Genomic DNA, 20,198 nt, shown 5'->3' with positions numbered 1-20,198 from the left:
GGACATATCAACCTAGCTGCCAGATGGCTTTTCCCCAATGTGTAACCATCAGGCGCTATCTGCTGTTTCAATGTAACAGGAGAGATACCTTAGAAACTGTAGGTGCTCAATTGTGTCTACCCAAAGAAAATAGATACTACAGACTCTGTGGAATATTAATTATTGAATCAGCCAAACATATTATATGTGAATGCAAACGTTTACAATACTTGCAAACAAATTACCCGTCAGCTTATGAATAATACGGGAGAGAAGATTATTATAAGTGATATATGGAAATTATTGATGTGCGGTAATGATATTCATTTATTGTATCATATAATGACATTTTATGAAGTAGTCTTAACCATTTTAAATGAATTATCAACTGATATTTTTTACCACTAAGATTATGGATTAATATGAATTCGTTTTTAGGAAAACCTTTTATCTATAGCAATTTGCTGATGTTTTTGTGGTATGAATGTATGTTGCTATTAATGTAAAACCTTTGTTGGGTATGTGCATATTAATAATAAATATATAAAAGCACCCATTCACAACAAATACACGCATACAAACTGGCACACACACTTGTGCACATGGAGACACACAAACGTATACACACATAGCTACACTTACACAAACACACACATGTACACAAACAGAGAAACACACACAAGTGCACACACAATCTTAGATCATCTTACTGTGATGTTTTTAAGAGGGCTCATTACGAGTGTGGCAGAAAAAAGTGGTGATAATGGTATTACCGCTGCTCTTCATGCTTTGCCATACTATGAGTTTGGCCCTGGAGTGGGGGATTTACCTCCAGCATCATGCTGGAGGTAAATCCTCCCACTTTCTGCCCAAAATCAGTGGAATTACGGCTGGCAGAATGACCGCTGTGGTAATTCCGCAGAAATTCCCCATGAAGTCCTATGGACTCCAAATTAATGGGGACTAACACCGCCACCAGCACTTGTAATCTGGAAGTAAATACGCCAGACCAAGTGGTGGTAACGGTAATTCTGTTGGGTGGTATTGCAGCGGATTTATCACCGGAATACCGCCCAACTCGTTTCACTTTTAAAGTCTAAGCAGGATATCCACCCTCCTTCTGAAACATGGCATACTCAGCAGGAAAGGCTTATAAAAGCGGGATGGTGAAGTCGCATCTCTGCATTTAGTGAAGAGGAGTAGTATGGTGGAGCCTGTGAGAGTATATTCAGAATCCCCCGGATGTGCAGGATGACCTGAGATGTGACCCCCAAAAGCACCAAAAGGATGGCGCGTGAGGTGTCCATTCAGCCGTGTGGTAGCACATGCCATGATGTGACTGTGAGACGTTATGTGCATGGCGAGCATGCCCCGGGAAAGTAGGTGAAACTTGCAGACATCTCTGTGTACCTAAAGGAGTTCTGGATGGCGCATAATCCGCCAGCGAGGCTGACGAGAGATTCCGTTCGAAATCATCACATGCAATCTGTGTAATATGCGTACAGGCAGCAGGGAACTATTGGAACCATACAAAACAAGGTTACTAGAGAAATATATCTGAAAATGTATGGTTTAATACTGATGGCCTCAATAGACTGCAAATGCTTGTATATGTAAGATTTGAAATACAGAATGTTTTACCAAACTAGAAAATGATAGTACCACACACACACATGCACACACACACATGCACACACATACATGCACACCGCAGTCTGATTTTCAAAGATGAGAAGCAGCTCCCTATCCATCTTATCTTCTGTTAATAAGCACATTCATTTTGTCTGCCATTACTCAAAAGTTACATTTAGGCTGTCAAAAAGATCTGCAAAACATTAACTGCGAATGATGAAAGGGGATTCTGTCCGACACACTGCAAGGGCATTGTATACTTAATCACATCCACAACTCTCTGTCCAATGACAGCAGGCGGACCGAACCCGGTCAGATAAGCAACAGTCCAGCGGCAGCACATGCAGTCAATGTGTGTGCCATGAATCATGTAGGTGATTGCTCACCCTGGCCCTAAATGAGGTGACGCACAGTCCTTCCACAAGCCAAGCTTGGAAACACGTTGCAGTGCTTAGTGCGCAATCAAAACAATCCTACACATATGCATTCTTATAGCTGGTTTGGAATAAACTATCTACTGGGCCTTGGGGTGTCCTGTAAATCAGACGGGATTCCACTTAACTCAGTGCTAGGATTCTAAGGTGTTATGAACTTAGGAAAGTAGCTTTGAGGAATTCGACCGTCTGCAGAGGGAGAGTGCGCTCACCTGGGCTTTTTGATTTTTGTTTATTTAAAAAAAGTGAATGATGGGAGATCAACCTCCAGAAAATATGTGGGGCCATTCCCGCATATATTTTCCACACTCACCACACAGCAGAAAACTAGTCATGTACAGCTTTCCATGGCCGCCCTCCGTCATGTGTAGCTGACACCTGACAGCTGTGGGTACATCAAAAGCCTCTAGCCGTGGGCAGCCTGATCAGCATTTCAAGGCTCCATGGATTTGCATCTCCATTGTTACATCTTGCTGGTGGTGGCAAATACTGAAGAATGTTAATTAGCAGGCCTCAGAGAAGGCCCAGGTGCAGGAAGTGACAATGGAGACCAGAGACCAACGCCTCTTTGTAATACAATGTGTCAACTTGGTACTAACACCCCTCCTTGGTATGAAAGGGCAGCGAGTGTCCTGTCTGGAATCACTCCTTTCAGAGCAGGGAAGTGTGTGAATTGTAAGAGACGAAAGTCTACCAGCAACCCCCTACATCAAAGGAGGCCCATGTTGTGACCAAGCGCTGCATAGGGCTCAGATAATTAGGGAGACACTTTGATGTACAGCAGACAGAAAGATGCATGGGACTTAGAAGTATATGTTGTCATCCTTCCCCTGTCTGTTGCCAAGCGCTCTGATTCTGACCTGAAGCATCAATGAAGATAGTTGGTGGAGACCCAGGATTGGTTCATTAAGGTGGGCTTGGCCTGCACCAATAACTGGGGCCCGTTTGGCTTTAAAAAAGGGCTGAGCCCCTCACTGATCAGATCATCTGAAGACTTTGCAAGGAGTAAGAAGAGGGACTCAGTTGGACACGAGCTGAAGGTACAGACTACCTTACATCTTCTGCCAGTGAAGGAAGGCCAGGAGTTCAAAGAGGGAAGCACGATCCCTCCCCTAAACATCTCACAGGGAGCAGAGGGAGATACCGGACTCAGAGGACCAGTCCAGCAGCTCCAGAACCGGTACCCAGCCAGCACACAGCATGCCATGCTAGGTTCCGACAGCAAGCTTCCTAGGTGGGAAGTGCCGGAGAGTCTCTCGACAAAGGACAAGGACATTGCCTGCAGTCACTCTCCTGAGCTTTGGGCCATATGCCTTGAAATGACACGGGGCCTGAGAAGAGTGTAAGAGGAGTGCCACACAAGCATCATCCAGTGTCTATCTTTTTAAGGACAATTTCGAGACAGTCGAGTCCTCGAACTGCATCCGGCTGCACTGCTGACTCTTGTCGCGCAGCAGTCACCAGAGCCGTTCGAGACACCTCGACCAGCATGCTAGATCTGCCAAGCAGCACAGAGACAACGATTCTTGGCCCAGAGCCACTGCACCGGACAGCCTGCAGATGTCAGTCCAGTCTCACTTGGCGAACTGCCTGCCGCCTGGTACTCGCAGTTGTCTCCTGCCACTAACTCTGTCTCACGGGATGCGAAGCGCCCTGGGACCGCCTCGACACTGTCGAGCACCAAGAACTTCTTCTGCACCAGGTACATTGTGGTTCTGCCCCCCTGGTCCTAGAGACAGTTACAACCCTTTGGTGTTGAAACCAAATAACCTTGAACTGTAAGACTGATTATTTTACCAACTACCCTTGTGTCAGTATCCAGAGTGCATCCATTTCCTTCCTGAAACTGTCTGTCGTCTGTGTTCCTTTACAGTGTGGGTTGTAATTTTAGTGTGCTAGAACTGTCTGTTGTAGTAAAAATAAAGTAGGTATTGTTATACAACCTTGACTGGACAGTCCCTTTTATCATTGGGTAATAATTGTATTTTCACCCTGTTGCAAATAACCAACGATCCACGACCTTGCGGAGATAAGCTTGCCGTTCCGTCTACGTTACCGAAATTGGACAAGGAGGTCTTATAATTTACTTGTATTTCAATCTGTTCAGATCCCTTCTGGTGTACTAAAGTTGTAGGGTTGATTGATGGTTTAGAAACCGATATTCATCCCTGGAACACTGGTGCCCCGTAAGTTGATTCGTCACAGTAGCATTGCCCCGGATCCACCCCCCCCCCTCAGGACCAACAAACCTGCTAGCTTCCTGAACAGTCTCAGAGATATATCTCCCAGCATGCTCCTTGCTCCCATTCTCAGTTTCAGGGTTGTAGTATGCAGCTTGCTTCTCGCTCTAACTATCTGTTGTGCGATTCTAGCACCTAGCATGGTTCTACTTCCAGGGATGTATAACGCCCAACCTGCTGTGAACTCTAAATCCAGGAATGTATGAGCCCACTTGCTATCTATCCAACCTTCACCTTCACACAATGACTACTGAGATATATATCGTCCAATATGCTCAGCACCCAGGGAGAGAAAGCCCACCTCGCTGTGGTAGATAGGGAGGTCATGTATTTCTAGCACGCACTACTCGCCTTGGAGGAGGCCTTTAGACCTTTACACTGTCCCTTCCAGGGATATTAGGCCCAATGTGCCCTGCAACCTGTGTCATGCAGGGATATAGCCCCCATCTTGCTTGGAATGTGTTGCCCAGGTCATTGTGCAGCTCACAGAGTCCTCAATGATATAGCTCCCACCTTGCTATACTGCTGCCATTTTGCCTTCCAAGGATATTGCACCCATCTTGCTCTGCAGCTCACACAGTATCCTCAGGGAGGTAGCACCTAGCTCGCTCTCAATTTTGGGTCCTCCTGGTCTCTCGCCAGTATTACAAGGCTTTTACCCACTTTCCTCCATCACTTCCGGCTTCTCATCCTTCCTACTATCTCACACAACCCCTCAAGCCCTTCTTCCCTTTTCCTATCAGATATAAAGGATTTGTATACGATTCTAATGAGGATTACCTGCCCTGTGTTAGCTCTGCTTGGCCCTCGAGCCTTCAAAAGGGTCTCCTTTCCATGAACCCAGAAGCCCTCTAGTTCACTCTTCTTCAATGGGTCGCTTAGGCTCCCTTCGCCCAATCTTAGACCCTTGTGGTTACGTCTGTTCAACTAGTTTCATTGTATTTCCTTTAACACAAAAAGTTAAACTCGCAAAAGTTAAACTTGTTAACATCACATTTCACTTGGCTTCTTTTGGGACTCTGTTCCCCATTCTGAACCAAGTCCTTTTAGCTTTTCCCACCCATTAGAGGTTGTGCAACCAGGTGCCTTGTCCTTATTACAGTTCTCTTTTTGTTTCCTTATACTGGGGTGTCCGCGGCCAACCTGGATCATTCTCCCACCTGGTGGCCACCCAGTTGCTTTTCCAAAACTCTTTGCTTATTCTGGGGTCTCTGTGGCTAGTCTGGATCAATCTCCCTCCTGGTGGCAACCCCATTGCTTTTCCAACACTCTTTGCTTAATGTTAATACTTTTCTATCACTTTTTGGAATTTTGCTCCCACTTCATATCTTGCACAGCTCCCCCTTTTTAGGATATATTTTCCCTCACTTTTTGTCTGCACAAAGCTCCCATCTTTGCAGGGTATCAGGTAATAATATCGTCACATATATGGTTGTAAATAATATCGCCGGGAAAATGTCGTGGTGATATTATTTGGGTGACCATATATATGGGGACAGGGGCAGAAAAAAAAAATGTAAAAAAAAAAAGAAAAAAAGAAAAGAAAAAAGTTTGGGGGTTGCGGGGGTGTCCCCCGCATGTGCCATGCAATAATGTCCCCACAAAAAACGGCAATTTTTCAGCGATATTTTTGCATGGCGAGATTTTTGTGGTGACATTATTACATGGAACCCTTTGCAGACACTTCCTTTCTTTACACAGAGTAATTTGAGAAATTGTAATTATACATGCGACCACTCTGCCACTATGTATCCTTGTAATTCCTTTTGTCAATTCCACCTGACACTACCCAGTCGTATGCGTTCAGGTTGCAACGTTGTATCTTGCTTGCTCACTTTCAATACACACCGGGCTCTCACTGCATTGGTGTTTTCTTCATTCTTCCGTTACTGTCCTTGTTATCTGAGGTCATGGTCTTCCCACCTGTCCCTCAGACACTCCTGGGCTACTGTTCTTGCCCAGGGGAACAGCATTTCATTTTACCAATGTAATAAAGGATCAACACGCCTCTCGGCTCCCTTCTTTGGACTTCTCTTCTTTGCTGGAAACCAGGGTATTTAGCCACGCTTCTCCCGGATGCTTCCTCACACATACCCATGGCATCTCTGCATCCCTGTTTCTTCCAGCTGGTTCTGGGCAGCCACGGCCCTCAGCTCTCCTCCCAACTGGCTCTGCTTTTCCTGGCTAAGCTGGCTTGGGACTGAGAAGGGATCAACCTGCTGGACTCAGCCACACAGCCTCGCTTCTGCTCTCTTAACTGCTGCTTCATGCGCTGCTGACTGCCCCACCTTTAATACACCTGAGCCCTCTCTAGGGGTTTCAGGTGTGAGTCCTTGGCCTCCCTAGCCTGACTCTCATTAGGCTAATGAATGGCACATGCCTGACCCTTAGGTTTCCTCATTTCCTTGTCAGTACTAGAGTGGTGTTGCAGGTGTGGATATTTGCTGTTAAGTGCCTGACTCTGCCTGACCTCATTAAAGGGACAACCTAGTAGTGTAGTGTAGTAGGCCTCTCCATTCATCTTCCTCCTCACAGTACTTTTCTCAGAGGTAATCTTTCTAACTCTCGGATGGCTATTGCTCATTTCAGTATGTGTTGAAGAAAGGGAGATGGAAACAGGATAGAAATGGTAATATCCCATAAAAGCTGAGGGAGAGTAGGATGATGAATACTTGGGAAAGAGGGAATACCGTGTCTTTCCCTCAGGCATCCCCTTACCACTCCCCAGAGACCTCCTATGCAGGTGTTCCTCTCTCACCTGTCTGCCCCCGGTGATGGCCCTTCTCTGGCCACCTGAACAAGGAATCTAGAGGGTGAAAATACGAGGACGCCTTCAGGTTTCTCACACCATTTAGAATTTTCTTTCATTGCAAACACTGAGATGACATTTGTTATTGCTGTACAACAGTATCACGCTGTTTCAACGTGTCATAGTTTAAGTACAAAGAAAATCTAGTGACTCCATGATCTCTCTCTTTCCCAATAAATTCAATTCAGCAGGAGGAGGATAAGTCCAGACTTTTTAAAGTCGCACAACATCATTAAATTTGCTACTCTTCCTCTTTATAAAGCTCTTGGAGATGCTGATAATGTTGAAGATCGATACAAGGATATTTGGACTATCAACGATAAATGTACACATCTTCGAGTCAGAAAATGTCTATTTAGAAATGTGAAACAATAACACAAAAAAGATAGATAGATCTGAATATATGCTTTCCACTTGTACAGCATACTTCCCAATGCACCTCTCTGATTAAACTGGGTCACCACTTCCTGCTGCCTCCTCCACATGCACAGCAACTACACAGAGCAGCAAGTGACAAGGTTTTACACATTATTTAAAGGGGTAGTTCACTCAAAAATGTTATTCTTTTAAAAGACGGGCCATAATAAAAAGATATACATAAAAAATATATTTTACCCGCTTGCCGGGTAAACTAGGGCCCAAGTGAAGAAGCTTAAAAGAACTATTCAGTAAAATGAAGAGTTATGCTTAAACTGCAAAAAGGCCAATTGCACGATTGTGAAAATTGTTGTAAAAGTACTAAAACTATTAACAGTAAAAAAAAAAATAGTAGTGGAATTGAGTTTCTGCTCGCCTCCTACTCTAATTCTGGAGAAAAACATTTGCTCTCTGTACATAAGATTTTTATGTTGCAAGAGGAATGTTAAAGAGCAAGATCCAGAGTAAATCGAACACAGCCGATGCTGCTTTACATGCAGAAACTGCCCTACATCAGAAACAGTATGCCATTTGGAGATATTCTTAGGTGAAGACAGATGAGGAGCAAGCAATTACCCAGGAGGCTCTGCTTTTGTCACCAGCATTGCTGGATAAAGGTTATCAAGAGGAAAGCATTAACTCATTTCATAGACTTGCCATTCATACTAAACAAGACACTGTACTTAGCAGAGGATTAAAACCTAGCAAGATTGAGGTAAATCTGTGACATCCATATTCAAGAAACATTGGTCCGTATTCACAATGATCCAATTTGCACAATGTTTTAAGAGTAGCTTCTAATATTACATAGAACGGCATTCCAACACTACATGAATGGCCTACTCTGAGTCAAATCCCATGAACAGTCAAGAGGCCTCTCACTTGGCGTATACTAACCTAATTTAATGTCAAGTGGTCTTGTATGGCACCCTGTGTAGCCCCATTCTGACAGTTTTTTTGGCCTTGTTGAGTGTAACTCTGTAAGAAAAGAGAAGGTGCAGGGATTTCTTTGTGGTGTAATCGGAGAGGCGGATGCAAAACCTATAAGGTTGATGGGTGTAATTTGTAAGTTGCTGATTTCTGAGTGCCGTTCTGGTGCTGCGGGTTTGGCACAGACACTTGGGAATATGTTTGGAGGGGGAGCACAAGATCTGATAGGTTAAAGCACTTAGGTCTGGTTAGCTTCTGATTTCAGGGAGTGTTCTATGGCTGAAATAGAGAGCTTAGTCACAGTTCAATTAACATTGATGTGCTAATAGTTGTCCGCGTGCGGGGGATTTGTGTGTTTAGTGTAGGTGGTGGGAAATTATAGAGGGTGCTCAATTAGCTGGGAGAAAGCAGGGGGTAGTGTTAGGAAAGATTTCCTCAATGTGTAATTTCCCCTCCATTTGAGAACCCCCTCAAAGCTTTGGCTTTTGTTTGACTATCGTATCCTCACTTTTGCCAATGGAGCACAGCCTTCAGCTGCACTCTCCTGGGCTTTTGCTCACTTGTTTTGGGGAAACTGACACATCCTTCAGACTGTCAGTACTGGGAAACTATGTTTCCCTTAGTGTTCGACTACATTGATATTTCTTGGTAACTATTTAACGGTGCACAATGTATCTTCCAGTACCGTGCGCTGGGGTCCTTTTTGTTTTATGGACCTAGACACCCCCAAAGGATTGTTTGGTGATTGTACGAGTGTGCCTAGGACAAATTAGTGGCAGTAGTTACTTTTTATAAGTGGTTTACTTCTTTTTACCAGATCACATCGTGTTTACCTCTTTTGGTTCAAGACTGTGGCCAGGTCCGAAAATGGCAGAGATACAATGTCTTTTGTTCTGTCCTATGGCAATTTTTCCCTTGCCTTCATCCAAGTCGAGTGACACGGGTTTTCTTTATTGGGGCCTGCAGTCTCCTGCGAAAACCAATCTCTTTCGCTGGCTTCTGCATGTCACGTGTGTGTGTGTGCACAGGAAGTGGGTTGGGACTGTCTGGTCCCAATCCACACTACTGGTACCAGGATGTCTGGAGTGCTTGAATGACTGGGTCCACCAGGGGCCATGATTGGTCCACGACTGGTATGCCTCCATGAGAGCAGATCTTTGTTTGGAAGTCCTTGATTTTGGCATGAAGCTAATGTAGGATAAGAGAAGGGGCTTTGCATCAATTCCAGGTTGATCACTGTTCTCCCCGAACTACAGAAGGAGCCAAGTATCCTGCAATGAAGAAACACACTTGTCAAACCGCTGGAGACACATTTGAAGGTCTTGCACCCTTCGCGCCATGTTGTCCTGTTGGACCCCTGTTTTCTTCATCAAACAAGAAGGCCTACAAGAGAGATTCACCCCTTTGGAGTAGTGGGGACAACTACTCCTGGCGCCCCCTGCTTACCGACCAAAGGAGCCATTTTGTAAGTGTTCCTGTGCCATCCAGTGAACTGTCCAGCTCTACCTCGGGGTATCCCGCAAGAATCACTGCCATCTCGAGTTGAAACCCAAGACTTGGGACATTGTGGGCTGGTGGTCCCATGTCCTCTCCCACCAAATTTCATAGCTCCTCTGGGTCATGGATTAGGAGAGTGCACAACGCAGCACACATCTGTGATTCCTGTGTCACTACCAGTTGGTGATGGTCGCTGTAGGTACCTTGCTGACCTGCCCCCCCGTTGCCCTGAAGCCTGCTTTGCTGGAATTCTCTTTGTATCTCATTCAGAAGCTGAGAAAAGGCAACTGTCCCATCACGGACGATCGTTCTATCCCACAGCCGCTGAGAGCCGGAGCACCATGAAACTGCAGGACTCGAACCTACTAGCAACCTTGACTAAACTGGCAAAGTTTGGTCCAGACTGTGCCCAGGGTCGGTGAGTACTTACATCACTTACTGGTGGACCCCTGGCACAACCGATCTCTTTTACGCACAAATATCCCTAAAAAGGTATTTGCTTTTGGCTGGGTTAGCCTGCGCTCCCTAGCTATTCCCACCTTTTGGAAACTGCTCCACTGCCAGGGGCAGAACCTACTTGAATAGTGGGAACCAATTCCTCATCACCTCAAGCCCCTTCCTGACCCGCTACAGCTCCCTCAAGAAGACCCGCTTTTTGTTTTACCTGCGCGATTGTGCCTTTTTACGCACAACTGTACTGTTGAGCACAAGGTTTCCCACTTCTCAGGGCTGGATTGCGAAAGCTAGGGAACAACTCCAAAGCATTGTCTAATGTTCCTAGTGTGTTAACCCAACCTTCTCCTTACAGGTTGTGGTTGTGTTTTACTCCTTGGTCACATTAGAAAATGTATTGTATTTATATTATCTAGCATAGGAATTGTGTGGTAACTGTTTTAATATAACTGAAATTTACTTGTGTCAATTGGTCTGGCCGACAAGAAATGTATAAATATTTTTATATACACCTGTCTAAGAGTAATTAGTGGTTTGTTACTGTGTGTGTTCATTGTGGGCTTCCGATCACCCTCACCTCTCCTGAGACGTAGTCTTGACCACCTGCCAAGCTACCTAGATTGGTACAGCTTGTCCAGAAGGTTTCCCTGTTCCACTAAACTAGGGTGGCCTCCTAAACCTCTGCCCACCAGGTCAAAGTTTAGAAATCCATCTTAGCAGGTAGACAAACAAGGGGTCCAAGTGGTCGGTGAAAAGTAAAGTGCTGGGGTGATGTCGTTGTGGTGGCGTCCAATCAATTTCATTTCAGTTTTGTGGGTTCTGATCAAAGTAAGTCCATTTTCCAATAGTGTCGGCAGGTTGCATGTGGGTTCCTGGTATTTCCTTTCATTTCAGGGGGCATCATGAAGCAAGACACATCAAACAGATTCTAAATTCAAAACAAACACTTTTATTAACTTAAATGTCAGGATGGTTGAAGGCCTAACTTGCCCTATGCTAAGGTGTTATTTCCCTACATAAATAAAACTAATCAAAGTCTGAGTCAAAGAGTTCAACTGAAGAATCTGTCTGTGCCCAAAACCCTATACTTGCCCTCACAGCTAATCTATACAATGTGTAGGGATGTCAGCAATAAAAAAAACAGTGTCCAACAGAACATTGTGAGCCTCTTCCAGCTAACAGCTTTCTTTCGGTAGGTTTTCTAGGTTCAGTTTTCAGAGGGCCATAAGTTGTTTAATCAGCCTCCCCAAAGCCTCAAGTCACCCTGTCTGTACCTTCCTCCCCAGATTGGTACGTAGGGTTAGGGACCACTGCTTTTTCAAGCACCCCTTGAGCAATCTTATCTCCTTGGCGAATCTGGAATGGATTGTTTCCGTGGTTTTGTAGTAAGACCTTAACATCACCTCGGAAGTCAGGGTCAATCACCACCACCAAGACATCAATGCCAAATCTCCATGCTAACCCTGACTTGGGTGCTTGTCTAATGTATGCATCAGGGGAGGCTTAATATCAAGTCAGTGGGTATCAGTCTTCTTTCACCTGGAAGAATTATTTTATCCCTACAACTACAGATATCAAACCCTAGGCTACTGAGGGGGTCTGATGCTCTGGCATTTATTTTCTCAAATTTAAAGGTTCCCCAACTTGTATTCGTTGAACCACATCCCCCTCTGACACCATTTGTGAAGGCATCACGAAGCAAGACACAGACAACAGATTCTGAATTCAAAACAAACACTTTTATTAACTTAAATGTCATGATGGTAGAAGGCCTAACGTGGCCTTTGCTAAGGTGGGATTTCCCTACCTAAATAAAACTAAAGAAAAAGAGTTCCCCTGAAGAATCTCTCTGTGTCCAAAACCTATACTTGCCCTTACAGCTAATCTATACAATGTGTAGAGATGTCAAAAATCAAAAGAAACAGTGTCCTACATAACGTTCTGAGCCTCTTGAGTTCAGAATGATGACGTTTTAACCAAGATTCAGGGTTCCCTTCCCCAGGTTCCAAGTAGTACAATTCCAAGCATCAAGGAACCTTGAGACTCCGGTCTCAAGTCAATAAATGTCTCAAGTCTCAGGGTTCCCTTCCCCAAGATTTACTTTCTGCAACACAAAAATATCCCTTATTCTTTTAGAGTTCTTTGCCGCTCGTGTACCTTCTTTTTATGGTGGGTTTTCCATGTGCAAATTGTGACTGTGTTGGAATAATCTTCAAAGCTTTAGTTAATTCTACTCTCAATGTAATTTTCTGTTGTATGCAGTTTTCACATAGTCTGGTATTCAAATGCTGTTCTTTGTTTCAATATTTAAAGTTCCATTCACTTTAGAACACAACACATACTGGTCTAACTTGGATGTAAAGTATACATTTTAATATGCAGCGTCTGATGGTTTTACTAGAATGTAAAGTCCCATTTTACTTCTGAACTTAGTATGTAACAGTTCTGCTCTTTTGTGAGTTTTCACTCAGTTCAGTATTCATGGATTGTACTCAGTTCGGTATTCAATGGGCATTGTACTCATTTAGGTATTCAATAGAAATGGGTTGCACTTGTTAAGATTTTCATTCAGTTCAGTTTCAAGAAACATGGTTTGTACTGTGAGAAACCTGGAGATTTCCTCACTTCTACTCCCTTTGGATCCTCAAGGCAGGGGGCCAGGGAAGGGCCATCACTTTAGGATCCTGACCTTAGCAGTGGACAAGCAAGGCATACTCAGCTGGATAGAGGGTCCTCAGGGATTGGAGTGAGAGACCCCTAGGTGAGACACAACATCCTAGATCCTCCTATGTAAAAACACCTGTCCCAAAAATAGCAGTAGGATATGGTTCATCTAGTCCCATTACTTTGAAGCAGGGTAGGAATCAGTATATACCAACAAGACTAAACAAAAGAAGAAAAAGGATAACAATAGTATATTTAATAATGATACATGGTATACCACTTATCCTAAGTAAGACCCACCTAGACTTTCCCCGACCTCCATGGGTCATTACAAAGTTGTTCTACTTTTCTCCCCCATTGACGTGCATAGGAATACTGGAACTAGGAACAAGCCACTAGGAGCTATGCAGATTACCTCCCTTTACCATTCAAGTACTGACATGAAGAAGAGGCCTAAAAGTCAGGCATGTCCCAATAATTGGCTTAAGTGGGGTCAGGCAGACCTGGCAAGTGGAGCACCCCTGAAACCTCTTAAAGGAGATCAGGTTTATAAAAGGTGGAGCCCAGGGAGTAGTTGGAGAGAAGCAGGAGAGGAGGCAGTAGCAGGGAAGCCAGTACTATCTGTGAGTGTCCCAAGGAGAGTGGAGTACCGAAAGGCTGGAGGTTTACAGAGGAAAGCCAACTGTAATCTCTAGGCGAGGGGGCCATGTATCCAGGGAGCTGGTGAAAGAATCTGAATGAAGCTGTGTGAAGCTAATTCCTTTAATATGGCTAAAGACTGTTTGTTACCATGGCTGCAAGCACCAGTCCAGCGATGTCTGAGGGTCAGGTGGTGAGACCCTAAGCTCAGAAGAAGAAGCCGATCATTGGGGAGTCAAGGAAACGCAACTGGTGAGTGAAAAGGAAACAGAAACCCGGTGTGTGTTTTCCTGCAAGAAAATGCAAAGTATCCAAGTACGCTCAGTCGCCGGGTGAACGTGTGCATGATGGTTCATTGTGAAATGCTTCTATATGAAATCGCGAGCCTCATATAACTAGGGCAGCTGTGTGCGGACATGAAGTGGGAGCAAAATCCTGAAATGTAAAAACCCTTGAGAAAATTATATTGCAAATGGAATAAATTTAATGAAACTAAACGAATAAACTGGAACCGATTGTTCCCTTTATCTGAATAAAATAAGACTGCCTAAGGAACATTGAATATTGATTTACAAGAAAGAAGCCACTCTTATTGAACTCAGAAAGCAGGTGGCTTATATACATGGAAAAGACAGAACCTATTCCTGGTTGAATTCTGCCTTGAGAAAGTAGAAAGTAGAAAGACAAAAGAAACCAAAAAGACATAAGTGTTAAAGTTGAAGGGAGCCTGTAAGGTCTTGGTTGCGTGACCTGTATACATGACCTGTAATGGGTGGACCTGCGGTCTGTTACTGTGCCTTAAGGAGCTGTTACCAAGAAGCAAAGGAAAAGCAAAGGTTAAGTTCCTGACTGCGTGACCTGTAATGGGTGGACCTGTAGTCTGAAACTGTGCCCTGGCCTTAGAAATGTGTGATACAAATCAGGAAACTCATTATGGTGGAAGCAGACAACCAAGTGCAACTAGACCTGAGCAAAGGATTCCTGAATGGTGAAAAGCTCAGTGAAAAGATCAAAGCTGCAAGATATTCTTCTGTCTGAAGAACTAACGATAAGCTTGGGCAAGGGACCCCTAAGCTTTGGTAACTTGAAACTGTAGTTCCCAGAGTTCTGATTAAGGTACTTTATTTACAAGGTGACACTGAACTTGGGAAAGGGAACCCTAATTGTTGGTGTCTTAATACTGTGTTATGCTGGAACTGTGTTGAACTTGGGGAAGGGCAATAGAACTATATTACTGTTTGGTGTTTTGAAGTAAGATAAATTGAACTTTACCAGGAACCTATGAACAATCTTGAGAAAAAGCTGAGAAACAAAGCCTGTAATGGAAACAGCTCAGAGCTTTATTTTGGAACCACTATTTAGGTTTTGTTTGATATCCCAGCACAGTGTTTGTATTAGTTGTGAGGGCAAGTATAGGATTTTGACACAGACAGACCTTGAAGTTGAACACATAGACATAACCCTGGCAGAATGGGTTTAACACCACCGGTAAAGGTGCCAGCGCCATTAAACCCATTCCGCCCTATTACGAGGTTCCCTCGCGGGACCCGCTCTGGACGTCTGGTCCAGATGATGTTAGCATCATCCCCATTCCCATTGAGCCCTATAGGGGCTCAGTGGGAATGGGGATGGTCCAGGTTCCCTGAATGGGGAAATACCGGGCCCTCCTAGGTCGGAATGGGCCAGTAAGTCCCCATTCAGGGAACCCGGACCCGAGTTTGGAGGCAGCCATGCCATTATTAAGGGCATGGCTACCTCCAAACTCGTAATGAGGTCCATTGACACAGACTTTCCTTAGTTTCGTTTGGCTGGGAAATCCCTCCATAGTTAGGACAAGTTAGGCCTTCATCCATCCTGATTAATACTTTCATAAGTATTGTTCAGCTTTGAATCTGTTGTCTGTATCTCCTTCCATGATTCCATTCTAATCATATAGTGTCAGAAGTGGGATGAGGCTCAACTGATACATGTTGGGGTACCCTAAAATATGAAAAGTTAAGTGTTAGAGGAATAGGTCCCTCAGTAGCCAGACCAGGGTCTATTGGGTTTGACATTTGCAGTAGTAGGGATGACGTGATACCTCCCGGAGAAAGAAAATTAATCCCCACATATTTAGTGTTGATTTCACCTCCAGACAATTACATTAGAATAGCACCTAATTTGGGATTAGCCTGGAGATTTGGGATGGACATTTTGGCAGGAGTTTATAGATCCAAACTTTAAAGGGGATGTAAAAATACTAGCAATAAATCATGGAAAGAAGCCGTTTAGAATTTTTCAAAGCCATAAGATCACCCAAGGGGTGCTGGAAAGGTCTGTGATCCCTAGAATCCAAGAGGGAAGAGTTGATGAGGAAACTCAAAGGTTTTGGGAAGCCATGAGGATCCCTAATGACTCTGATGGTTCAAGATCTCAGAGAGATGGGAAGGGACAAGAATATAGAAGGATGGAGGAGGAGCAACATTCTTTTCCTGAATGGTTGAATAATCAAAAGTGGGATTCTGGCATTTTATTTTAACCCTGTCCCTATGGAGAATCATACTTTAGGACTGCATTTTAGGGTATTAGGTCCTCATGCTATTCTTCCCATTAGTTAAAATGGAGAGGAAAATGCTTTTGATTTCTTTTGCCCATATGACTGCTGAAAACCTGGAAGAGACAAAATAATACTCTCTTTAGGGTTACAAGTCAATTTTCCACCAGGCTTAGGCATGTATGTTATAACACCCGATGAGAAAGAATTAAGAATCTCTCTTGTACTCTCTTGTGGAGGTGCATTGAAACGCATCCTTCTGAATTTTTCAGATGACCCAAAGGAAATTGAGCGGTGCATTTGGTGGGATGATTAAGATATCAAGCCATGGGAAATTCTTATACATCAGGGGTTCATGAGAGAAATCTCACAGGAGAAGACTGGGAAAAACATCTCAGAGGATCCCTGTAAATTAACACCTAAACTTAAAGAACATTTATCTATCCATCTTCCCCTAATCACCAGAACCGTGAAACAGGACGGTATCCCTTTTGAGGAACAACTAAAAGGGAGAGGGTATCCTTTGAGGAATAACTCCCTTCTTGATCCCTACAAACAATGTTATTCTTGTAAAAGGTATGGACATTTGAGAAGATATTGTCCAAGGATGGAGGATAATCCTTCTTACTCTTTTTCAATAGATCATCAAAGGCAGGGGAAAGAAAGAATTGAAATAGTGGAGGAGGAATCCCATACATCCAGTATTGTAGAAACCTCCTCAAAGGGAGACCCATGTAAGAAAGACAATAAGAAACCGGGAGAAATATGTATATATACATGGCATAAGACTTCTTATCAATCCCTGCTATTTTGGACAGAAAACTTCTGTGGGCTCAATTAGATAGTGGGAGTGAGAGATGTGCCTTGTGAGCCGAGTTGCTTCCCCAGAGATGTAGGCAGAAGAATAGAGAGGAGGTAGGCTGTATACATGCTCTTGTGGAAACCTACCCACAGGTTGAAATATATATCTCCATTTTGTGTAAAGATGTTCAGCTGGCAGTGGCTGTAATCCCCAACTTGCCAATTCCACTAGCATTGGGAACAGAAGTACCCCAATTCGATCAGTGGATTACACAGATCACACAAATAAAATCCAGGACTATTAAAACAGAGATTCCCTCTTTAGAAAAAAATTATCATCCCACAGGTATATCAAGAAGGTAGGTGAAGAAGAAACCCTCATGCCTCAAACAGAGAAAACCAGCTTAAAGGGCATGCAGGATGTCTTGGACCGTATTTTAGTCCCCTCCATCCTGGAAACCCAGAAATGTCCGGAGCCAGGTGACCAAGACCTTTTCTATCGGGTTCCTCTGGAAGAAGAACAGTCCAACCCGCATGGGAAGGGTATGTGAGAAAACTGGAGATTTCCTCACTTCTACTCCCTTTGGTTCCTCTATGCAGGTAGCCAGGGAAAGGTCATCACTTTTGAATCCTGCCCCTGGGGCGGACAAACAAGGGACAATCAACTGGGTAGAGGGTCCTTAGGGATTAGAGGTGAGAGACCCCCAGGTGAGACACAGTATTCTAGATCCTCCTATGTAAAATCCCCTGGCCCAAAAATAGCAGTATGATATTGTTCCCATGACTTCAGAGCAGGGTAAGAATCGGAATTATACCAATAGACTAAGCAACAGACGAAAAAGGATAACAATAGGATATTTAATAATGAGACATGGTATCCCCCTTATCCTCAAGAATATCCACCTAGACTGTCCCTGACCTTCATGGTTCATTAAAAGGTTGTTCCACTTTCCTCCCCCATTGACATGCATAGGAATACTGGGACGAGGAAGAAGCCAATAGGAGCTATGAAACTTACCTCCCTTTACCATTCAAGCACAGGAACGAAAAAGAGACCTAAAGATCAGGCATGTCCCAATAATTGGCTTAAGTGGGCTCAGGCAGACCAGGCAAGTGGAGTGCACCTGAAACATCTTGAGGGAGCTCAGGCGTATAAAAAGTGAAACCCATGAAGTGGTTGCGGAGAAGCAGAAGGAGATGACAAGTTGCAGGGAAGCCAGTTCGATCCGTGAGTGTCCCAAGAAGAGCAGAGCACTGAAAGGCTGGAGGTTTGCAGAGGAAAGCCAACTGTAATCTCTTGCCGAGGGAGCCGTGTCTCCAGGGAGCAGGTGAAAGAATCTGAAGGAAGCCGTGTGAGGTCAGTTCCTTTTTATATGGCTAAATGCTGTTTGTTACCCTGGCTGGACCCTGGAGTCAAGAAAACACAACCGGTGAGTGAAAAGCAAACAGCATCCCGGTGTGTGTTTTCCAGTAAGCGAATAAAAAGTATCCAAGTACGCGTGTAAGGCAGAAAGACGTGCTTGTTAAAACTATGAACCTTTATCAATTTAACAATGAAGTGATACTTAGTTGCCGGATGATCGTGTGCATGATAGTACATTGTGAATTGCTTCTATAGGAAACTGCGAGCCTCAGATCACAAGGGGAGCTGGACGGGGACATGAAGTGGGGGGACCAAAATCCTGAAATTTTAAAACCATTGAGAAAAGGTTATTGCCAATTGAATAAACAGAATGAAATTAAATGAATAAACTGAAACTGATTGTGCGCTTTATCTGAATAAAATAAGACTGCCTAAGGAACATTGAATATTGATCTACAAGAAAGAAACCATCCTTATTGAACTCTAGGAGCCGGTGGCTTACATATGTGGAAAAGACAGAAGCTATTCCTATTGAACTCTGCATTGAGAAAGTAGAAAGACAAAAGTTTTAAAGTTGAAGGGAGCCTGTAAGCTCCTGGCTGTTTGTCCTGTAATGGGTGGACCTGTGGTCTGATACTGCACCCTGCCCAGAGAACTTTGTGATACAAATCAGGAAACTCATTGTGGTGAAATCAGACAACCAAGTGCCACCAGACTTGAGAAAATGATTCTCGAATGGTGAAAAGTTCAGTGAAAAGATCAAAGCTGCAAGAAATTCTTTTGTCTGAAGAACTAACAATAAGCTTGGGCAAGGGACCCCTAAGCTTTGGTAACTTGAAACTGTAGTCCCGGAGTTGGGATTAAGGTACTTTATGTACAAGGTGACACTGAACTTTAGGAAGGGAACCCTAATTGTTGGTGTCTTGGTACTGTGTTGTCCTGGAACTGTGTTGAAGGGAAGGGCAATCGAACTATATTCCTGTTTGGTGTTTTGAAGTAAGATAAATTGAACTTTACCAGGAACCTATGAACAATCTTGAGAAAAAGATGAGGAAAGAAGCCCGACCTGGAAATGGCTCAGAACTTTATGTTGGAACCACTATTTAGGTTTTGTTTGATATCCCAGCCCAGTGTATTAGTTGTGAGGGCAAGTATTGGATTCTGACACAGATGGACCTTTAAGTAAAACATATTGGCACAGACTTTCCTTAGTTTCATTAGGCAGGCAAATCCCTCCGTAGTTAGGGCAAGTTAAGCCTTCATCCAGCCTTATTTAATAAAGTATTGTTCAACTTTGAATCTGTTGTCTCTGTCTCCTTCCATGATGCCAATCTCACAGTACTCAGAACATCTTTCATACAACCTGCAGTGTAATATTTCCTTAATTCACATAAAAAAGAATGTACTTCCCTCAGAGATTTTTGAAAATGTGTTTCCTCAAACACGCTACCACTCCAATACAAATGATTCATTAAACAACCAAGTGTAAACGCTCATGCACCGGGTTTCTCAATGGCTAGAAACTCACTGGTCACGTTCAAAGGCTTCCCAGCAGCATTGATCATACAGCCTTCTGCTCCTCGTGTCAGGGGTCTCACTCCCGCCCCCCAGTCACCCCTGTGTCGACATCCCAACACAGGGGAACAGCATCTTGAACACATATAAAAGGGACAGCCGCTCCACACTGCTCCTTTCTTAACATTTAGTTTGCTCCCACACCACGCTTGCACCGGCCTTCCTGCTGCTCCTGTCACTCCTCCATGCACAGGTTTCCCCGCTGTCTCTCCTGTTGCTGGGCTGGTGAACT

The sequence above is a fragment of the Ambystoma mexicanum genome, chromosome 3p, assembly GCF_040938575.1.
Source record: "Ambystoma mexicanum isolate Mex_15411 chromosome 3p, UKY_AmexF1_1, whole genome shotgun sequence".
NCBI classification, from domain to species: Eukaryota; Metazoa; Chordata; class Amphibia; order Caudata; family Ambystomatidae; genus Ambystoma; species Ambystoma mexicanum.
This window is presented reverse-complemented; position numbering follows the sequence as displayed.